The sequence below is a fragment of the Heterodontus francisci genome, unplaced genomic scaffold (assembly GCF_036365525.1).
Source record: "Heterodontus francisci isolate sHetFra1 unplaced genomic scaffold, sHetFra1.hap1 HAP1_SCAFFOLD_102, whole genome shotgun sequence".
NCBI classification, from domain to species: Eukaryota; Metazoa; Chordata; class Chondrichthyes; order Heterodontiformes; family Heterodontidae; genus Heterodontus; species Heterodontus francisci.
In genome coordinates, this window is record NW_027140380.1 from 3,070,291 (window position 1) to 3,079,209 (window position 8,919).

Genomic DNA, 8,919 nt, shown 5'->3' on the forward strand with positions numbered 1-8,919 from the left:
CACAATAAACTGAGTGTGTGCGAGCAGCGATCTCTCTCCATTGTGGGTAAGAAAATGGTCATCAGGTGCGAGGCAGTCTCGTTGTTGCTGTACGTGGCGCAGGTCTGGCCCATACCCCACTCCTGCACTGTGGCAGTCACCCGAGCCATTTTCCGCTTTATCTGGAGATCTAAAATGGACCAGGGCGGGAGGGACACGATGTTCAAACCTCTGGACAAGGGCGGGAAAAATGTACCCAACGTCGCCCGCATCCTGATGACCACCTTCGTGTGCAGCTGCACCAAGCTGTGTGTAGAGCCCCAGTACACAAACACCAAGTGTCACTATGTGCTGAGGTTTTATCTGTCCCCGGTGTTGCGAAGGATGGGGCTGGTCACATTGCCGCGGATCGCTTCATCCAGTTGGACTGTGCCGTACCAGCTATCCTGCGTGGGAATGTTTCTGAGGGAAAACAGCTTTGACCACCAATCCATCAGGCAGTGGTCTGCACGGAATGTCCTCAAGGCCCTACGGAAAAAGGAGATGGTGGATCCGGTCGGATGGTTCCCCGAGCAGACTGCCAAAGTCATTTGGCAGAATGCCTCATCACCAGAACTTTCAAACAAGCACCAAGATGTAGCTTGGCTGGTGGTAAGAAGAGCCCTTCCTGTCAGATCCTTCCTGCATGCCCGAAGTCTCGCCCCCTCCACATGCGGCCCTCGAGGTGGCTGCGGTGGGGAAGAGGCAGTTGCCCACCTCCTTCTGGAATGTGTCTTTGCAAAGCAGGTGTGGAAAGAGATGCAGTGGCTTTTGTCGAGGTTCATCCCAAGCAGCTCTGTAACACAGGAGTCTGTGCTCTACGGGCTGTTCCCAGGGATGCACACCGAGATAAACATTAACTGCTGCTGGAGGACCATCAATTTGGTGATAGATACTCTTTGGTCTGCCCGAAACCTGCTGGTCTTGCAGCGCAAAGAGTTGTCCACGACCGGGTTTTGCAGACTGGCACATTCCAAGGTCCAGGACTACGTGCTGAGGGACACACTAAAGCTTGGGGTAGCCACTGCAAATGCTCAATGGGGAAAGACCATTGTGTAAGGTCCCCCCGCCATCGTGAACTGGGCAGCTGGACCCATTGGAAACCCTTGTGCTGTATACACCAGATATGGGTTTGCTGTAAAATGTCCATGTCAGGTAAAATGGAGTGGAAGGGTTGAGAGGCAACTCACTCCTGTATTGAAGAAAACTGATTTCCTTTGCACTTTTTGGAATGTCAACTTGGTGCTGTTTTGAACTGTTGTATAATGCATCTTTTACAGATTTATATGAATAAAGCATATTTTTAGGAATAAAAGCCTGGGGATTCATATGCATAGTTCTTTGAAGGTGGCAGGACACATTGAGAAAGTAGTTAGCAAAGCATATGGGATCTTGGGCTTCATAAATAGAGGTACTGAGCACAAAAGTAGGGAAGTTATGCTGAACCTGTATAAATTTCTAGTTGGGCCACAACCAGAGAATTGCATCCAGTTCTGGTCAACACACTTTTAGAGGGATGTGAGTGTCCTTGAGAGGGTGGAGGAGATTTAACAGAATGGTTCCAGACATGAGGGATTTTAGCTGTAAGGTTAGGTTGGAGAAGCTGGGGTTGTTCTCCTTGGAGTAAAGGAGATTGAGGGGAGATTTGATAGACATGTACAAGATTATAATAAATATGACAGGTTTAGATAACTTACAGGGCGATGGGGATAGAGCGGGGGAATGGGACTGAATGGATTGATTTACATGGGCTTGATGGGCAAAATGACTTCCTGTACTGTAGTGACTCCAGGACTCAATGACTCTCTCTCCTTCTCTCTCTCTCTCTCTCTCTCTCTCTCTCTCTCTCTCTGTCTATCGCTTTACCTCTCTCTGCCTCTCTCTCTCTATCTGTCTTTAGCTGGTCCTCTAACTTTCTATTGCACTCTCTCTCTCTTTTTTTTCACTCTCTCTCTCTCCATTACACACATATTTGTCAATCACATGTCAAAGAAGGAAGCGTAATGAAGGAATGGCTGCGCCCTTGAAAATGTTTCCAGGAGAATCGTTAAATGTTTAAAGTTTCTGTAGGGGGTTTGACCTGAGATGGTGAGACACAAGGATGTGAGGTTATTAAAGTCTTCACCAAATGTAATAGGGAATAATTTTCTTCACTGGTGAACCCAAAGGAACAAATATGGCACAAGAATGAGAAAAGTCAGAGGATTGAGAAACATCCAATGGTTCTTCACATATTCAAGTCAGCAGACCCACAGAAAAACAGTAGGTTGAGAGTTCAGATCCAGTGATAGACTGGACAAATATCGAGCCAGTGCTTTTTTCTTTATAAACCTGACATCTGTCCACTTGGCTATTGCACCTCGTCTCGATGTATCTGATAATACTGATACTATTTGTATTCCACAGTTGCTTTGAAATCACAGGCAATATAAATGGATTGGGAAATTCAATGGTCAGGAACCATTAATGGATTGGGAAAGTCAATGGACTGGAAAATATCAGTGGATTGGGAAATTCTATAGACTGAGTTATTTCAATGGATTGGGACAGTTCAGTACATTGTGAAACATCAATGGATTAGGAAACAGGAATTAAAGGGACAGATGGAGTTCAACCTGGAAAAGTGTGAAGTGATTCATTTTGGAAGGTCGAATTTGAATGCAGAATACAGGCTTAAAGACAGGATGCTTGGGAGTGTGGAGGAACAGAGGGATCTTGGGGTCCATGTCCATAGATCGCTCAAAGTTGCCACCCAAGTTGATAGGGTTGTTAAGAAGGCGGATGGTGTGTTGGCTTTCATTAGCAGGGGGATTGAGTTTAAGAGCCGCGAGGTTATGCTGCAGCTCTATAAAGCCCTGGTTAGACCACACTTGGAATATTGTGTTCAGTTCTGGTCGCCTCATTACAGGAAGGATGTGGAAGCTTTAGAGAGGGTGCAGAGGAGATTTACCAGGATGCTGCCTGGACTGGAGGGTATGTTTTACGAAGAAAGGTTGAGGGTGCTAGGGCTTTTCTCATTGGAACGAAGAAGGATGAGAGGTGACTTGATAGAGGGGTACAAGATGATGAGAGGCATAGATAGAGTGGATAGCCAGAGACTTTTTCCCAGGGCAGAAAGGGCTATCACCAGGGGGCATAATTTTAAGGTGATGGAGGAAGGTTTCGGGGAGATGTCAGAGGTAGGTTCTTTACACAGAGAGTGGTGGGTGCGTGGAATGCACTGCCAGCGGTGGTAGTAGAAGCAGATACATTAGGGACATTTAAGCAACTCTTGGATAGGTACATGGATGATAGTAGAATGAAGGGTATGTAGGTAGTTTGATCTTCGAGTAGGTTAAAGGTTCGGCACAACATCATGGGCCGACGAGCCTGTACTGTGCTGTACTGTTCTATGTTCTATGTTCCAGATGAAAGGATTGCATTAATCAATGGATTAGAATGTGGAGAGGCAGGAGAAAATGATGCCATTTTAAGTAGGGGGCCGGGGGTTAGTAGAAACAGACCAGGGCTATTTTACTCTCTATCTCATTCCTTTCTTCTATCTGGCTCATTATCACATCCTCTCTCTCTCAGAGCGGTGGGAATCACTGGAACCCACACTTGTTGCTCAGGTTGTTTGGTTCCGGGAAAATACAAGGTCCACATCAGATTGACAGGAAAGATAAATGTGATTCAGGGCCAATCATTTTCCTTTTGGTGATGTGTGCTCAGCCTTGTTATTTCAGCAAAGGCAGCAGGAAATGCAAATTCTGAAGAGTTTTGACAGAGTGAAGAAGGAGAAAGTGTTGCCAGTGACAGAAGGGTCAGTAACCAGAGGAAACACATTTAAAGTAATTGACAAAAGAATTAGCGTTGTGATGAGGAGATTGTTATTTCAGCAGTGTGTTGTTCTGGTCTGGAATGCAACCCTGAAAGGTCAGTGGAAGCAGATTCAATGGGAACTCTAAATGGAATTGTATATATACCTGACATGGAAAATATAACAGGGCAATGGGGGAAAGGACAGGAGTGTGGGATGTGGGATTAATAGAATAGCTCTGTGAAATATCAAGCAAATGCACAGTAATAAGGTTCAGTGCTTGGACCTCAGATATTTTCACTCCATCAATGGCAGAGAAAGCTCAAGGGACCATGTGGCTACTCCTCATGTTCTTCCCAGTGTCCAGGATAAAGTGTAACATCACACTGATTTCCAGATGGCTGAAACAAATGCAACAGACATCTGTTCTGGAAAATAACATTTAAAGTGAGAAACTAATCATGAGGCATGTACGGGGATTGAACCGGTGATATTCAGTTTACAAGACTGACGCCTTACCACTTGGCCACCATGCCTTTTGTTAATGGACACCTGAGGCTCCAGAGGAGGATTTGTGATTCTTTTTCAATTTGGTTGAAACAGCATCGAGAAACATGCACAGAAATCAAGAGGGATTGTGGAATGGGTAACAGATCAGCCTCATTTCCATCATCAGCATCATGAAATCTTCATTCAGACATTCCATTCCCATCCTCAGCTTTTCTCACATCTGTACAATAATATAAGAGTGGACATTGGGTTGTTACTGGGCAGATTATATAAATAGACTGTGTGCATCATCACAGGAAGTGATGTAATATAATCTGTCCGGCACCTCATGGAGAGTTGTAGATGAAACCTTCAATGCAAGATGTGCAGAGTAAACTCAGGTTATTTTAACCGTCAGATTCTTATAAATTGTGTACTAAGCCTTGACAGATATCAGAACATTATATGGGGGCTGCAGTAAACCAAAGCGAAGATGGAGAAATCTTTGCCTGTACCTTTGAAAAGGTCACTGGACTGAACCAAGCCGAGGAGTGGCCGAGATGTTTCCAGAACTTTGCAAGGTATTGTACTGCATCGGGTCTCGTGCAGAAGCCAGACATGGAGCAGGTCAGTACGCTATTGTCTGCAATGGAGGGAGTGTGCAGGCAACATCCTCATGAAGAACAGAAGGCTACGTGTGAAGAAGTTATTAAGACACTCAAGACCTATTTTAATTGAGGAAAAAAATGTCATCGTGGAGCCAAAGTTAAAACGCTGCATTTGCTGACAACGCAACCACCAGGTGACGCTGTACTAGCACATGCGCAAATGCAGCCTCTTCCACTGAAACGTCACTGTCTGTGACATTCAGGCAGCTGCCAGGATTAAAGATGGAGCTACTCAATTTATCACAGAAAACAACTTCGACCTAAAAATCCCCTCAAAGGTTGCCATCGCCGCCTCCATCCCACCCTCAACAGTCCCCCGCTCCCTCTTGCGCATTCGCCAGTTATCCAGTAAAAAGTCATCTTAATTCACCTAAAGTGAATTACTTTCGGAGCAGTGACTGTCATTTCATAAGCAAATATGGCACAGTGGCACAGTGGCGTGCACTGTAGCCTCACAGCTCCAGCCACCCGGGTTCATTTCTGGGTACTGCCTGTGTGGAGTTTGCAAGTTCTCCCTGTGTCTGCATGGGTTTTCTCTGGGTGCTCCGGTTTCCTCCCACAAGCCAAAAGGCTTGCAGGTTGGTAGGTAAATTGGCCATTATAAATTGCCCCCAGTATAGGTAGGTGGTAGGGAAATGATGGGATGTGGTAGGAATATGGGATTAGTGTAGGATTAGTATAAATGGGTGGTTGATGGTCGGCACAGACTCGGTGGGCCGAAGGGCCTGTTTCATTGCTGTATCTCTAAAAAAAAATATCTACACAAAGGACACGTTTTGGTTGATAGTCGGAGAACGTCGCACTGTTTGAAGTCTCATTAGAAGGACAGCACCTCTGACAGTGCTGCACACCCTCTGTAATTCAGTGAGGTTTCATAGAGTCATAGAGTTATACAGCACAGAAACAGGCCCTTCGGCCATCATGTCCGTGCCGGCCATCAAGTACCTATCTATTCTCATTCCATTTTCCAGCACGTGGCCGTAGCCTTGTATTCTGTGGCGTTTTGAGTGGTCATCTAGATATTTCTTAAATGTTGTGAGGGTTCCTGCCTCTACCACTCCTTCAGGGAATGTGTTCCAGATTCCAACCACCCTCGAGGTGAAACATTTTTCCTCAAATCCCCTCTAAACAGTGCCATCCCATTCTCCGGACGATCATTCCCCGTTTCCCCCCATCCCACTCTCTGACTGCTCACTCCCCGCTTCACCCACCACCACCCCCATCCTGCTCTCTGGCCGCTCACACTCCAGGCCATGGGCTCTGCCGCTTCCCTCCTCTCGGCCACTCGCTCCAACATTGCCCCATCACCCCTCGAGGCTCGCCTTGCTTTATCGGGTGGTGCGGTGAAGAATGATCGAATGTTGGAGCGAGAGGCCGAGAGGAGGGAAGCAGCATGGCTTAAAGCTAGTGTCTGGAGGGACGTGGGGGGGAAGCGGGGCGTGAGTGGACGGAGAGAGGGCAGTGCGGTGGTGGGGGGGTAGCAAGTGGCCGGAGGGCGGGGGAGCGGGGTAGCAAGGAGCGGGCAGCGAGCGGCCTGGAGTGAGTGGCCGAGTGGGGGGAGAGAGTTTTCCCGCACATGCGCCACTTTGTCCTGGAAGACGTAGGCTGAGCATGCACAGCATCTCAGAGCGCAGGAGACTGTTTGTGCATGTGCGAGCTTGGAGCGCTGTGATGACGTCGGCTGGCTGCTGCATTGTCAGGAATCACTTTGAATTTAATAAGCATACAAAACAGAAAGGGGAGAGTATTCATTCATTTTTCAATGACTTGTACAATCTCATGGAGGATTGTGAATACAGCAACTTAAGAGAAGAGCTGAATGGAGACAGGATTATGTTCGGGGTATTAGACAACACCTTTTCAGATCATCTACAGTCCAGGGCTGATCTCACATTAACGAAAGAGTTTCAATTGAGCAGACAAACAGAGGTTAGAAAGTTTAACCAATCCGTTGTCCGAGGGGACAGGGAGAGTCTGATCTCGAGAGTTGCAGACTCAATTGAATTTGTTAAGAAAGCAAAAGGAAAAATTAGTGGTAAAAGACAAGAAAGGCGGGAAGAGCATCTAGTGGTAGCTGCAACCAATTGCAGTAGGTGTGGCCGAGAGAGACACAAGTGGGAAAACTGCCTCGCCAAAGAAGCTGAGTGTTTTTCCTGCAGAAAGATGGGACACTTTCAGTCAGTGTGTGGCAGTAAAATACCAGCGGTGAATATAATTAAAGGGAGATCCCGAGAGAGAAAAAACATTCATGAAGTACAGGATATCCAAAGTGTGGAAATACATTTCTCAGGTGAAATCCAGGAAACAAAGTGAGAGTTGCTGGACGACAGAAATTCTGAAATATTTTAAGACAGAGGTAGATAGATTCTTGATAAACAAGGGGGTGAAAGGTTATCGGGGGCAGGTGGGAATGTGGAGTTGAGGTTGCAATCAGATCAGTCATGATCTTATTGAATGGTGGAGCTGACTCGAGGGGCAGAGTGGTCTACTCCTGCTCCTAATTGGTATGTTTGTATGTCAGAAAACATGTTCTGGATACAATGAGAACTATCATTTGTTTGGAAATGGATTTGAACCCCCTTTTATCAAAAGGTTATTGAGCTTTAATTTTTCTACAATTAACAGGCAAATCCTTGTGGAGTTGAGATTGACAGAAACAATGGGCTGGATTCTCTAGATCCCTCGACGTCAAGATCTGTGGTGGGGGTGGGGTGGGAGCCGCTTGAAGATGGCCCCGGATGAGGCCCGCCACGGACCTCAACGCCGGCAGGGCCTGGCTCAATATTGCCGGCGACGGCGAGGCCTTGTGGGGGACCCCCACCGCTCGGCAACGGGACCACAAACCTGCATTAATTATTATCCCATCACTTCCTGATATCCTGCTGCGATCTTCAGCCCAGTGACTGGCACTGCCGTGCCTTCGGAGCCCCATCCGGGGAAATGAGGTGCAACACTGATGGGGAGGGGGCAGAAGGTAAGTTTCTCAGTGTGAGGGTGGGGGGACGGAGTCAAATTAATGTCATGGGTGTAGGGGATGGTGGGAAGGGTTATAGTTTACAGTTTGTGCAGTTTTGGGCGGAAGGTCAGATGGTAAAGGTAGGTTTGGGAAGGAAAGGGCAAATAATTAATTTAACTGTTATTGGGGGGATGGGAGAGAGGCAAAAGCAATGTATTTATTTCATTTCATTTAATCTTCCTTTAAATATTTTCCAGTAGGACTAACAGCCCTTTAAAAATGGCTGACACTCCAGTACAGTACTGAGGCAGTGCTGCACTATCAGAAATGCTGTTTTTCAGGTGAAACAGAAAACTGAGGATCCCTCTGCCCTCTCAGGTGGATGTTAAAGGTACCATGGCACTATTTCAGAGAATAGAAGGGGAATTATCTCTGGGGTGCTGGTCATTGTTTAACCCTGAATCATCATCACTAAAAAGCAGATTATCTCGTTTTTTATCACATTGTTGTTTCTGGGAGCTTGCTGTGCGCACATTGGCCACCATGTTTCCTGCATGACTACAGTGACTACACTTGGAAAGTCCTTCATTGGCTGTAAAACACTTTGCAACGTCCTGTGGTCGTGAAATGCATCTCTTGCTTTTTCCATTGTTATCAGTGTCATTGTGATCAAAAGATAGGATTCGTGAGCACAAAATTTAAATCAATTTTGATTAAAATAATGTAAAAGCATCTGTATTTTTGCACTGTACTTAATAATCTCCATCTTCCTATCCTTACAGAGTGCAATGTCATCGACCCTGAAATTGATTCCACAATCTCATGGAATCACAGAGTCAGAGAAATTTGAAGGCACAGAAAGAGGCCACTTGGCCCATCGTTTCTGTTCCACAGACAATTTCAGCCCTGTTCAGATGAAAGGTCACAGACCAGAAACGTTAACTCTGTTTCTCTCTCCACAGATGCTGCCAGACCTGCTGAGTATTTCC

At 46.3% G+C, this 8,919-nt stretch overlaps 1 non-coding gene across 1 annotated transcript; it reads right to left on the reverse strand.

The window, feature by feature from the left end:
* Window positions 1–4,281: 4,281 nt before the first annotated feature.
* trnat-ugu (transfer RNA threonine (anticodon UGU)) lies at window positions 4,282–4,353 on the reverse strand. The gene has a single exon. It is a non-coding gene; the product is annotated as a tRNA-Thr (tRNA).
* Window positions 4,354–8,919: the final 4,566 nt, after the last annotated feature.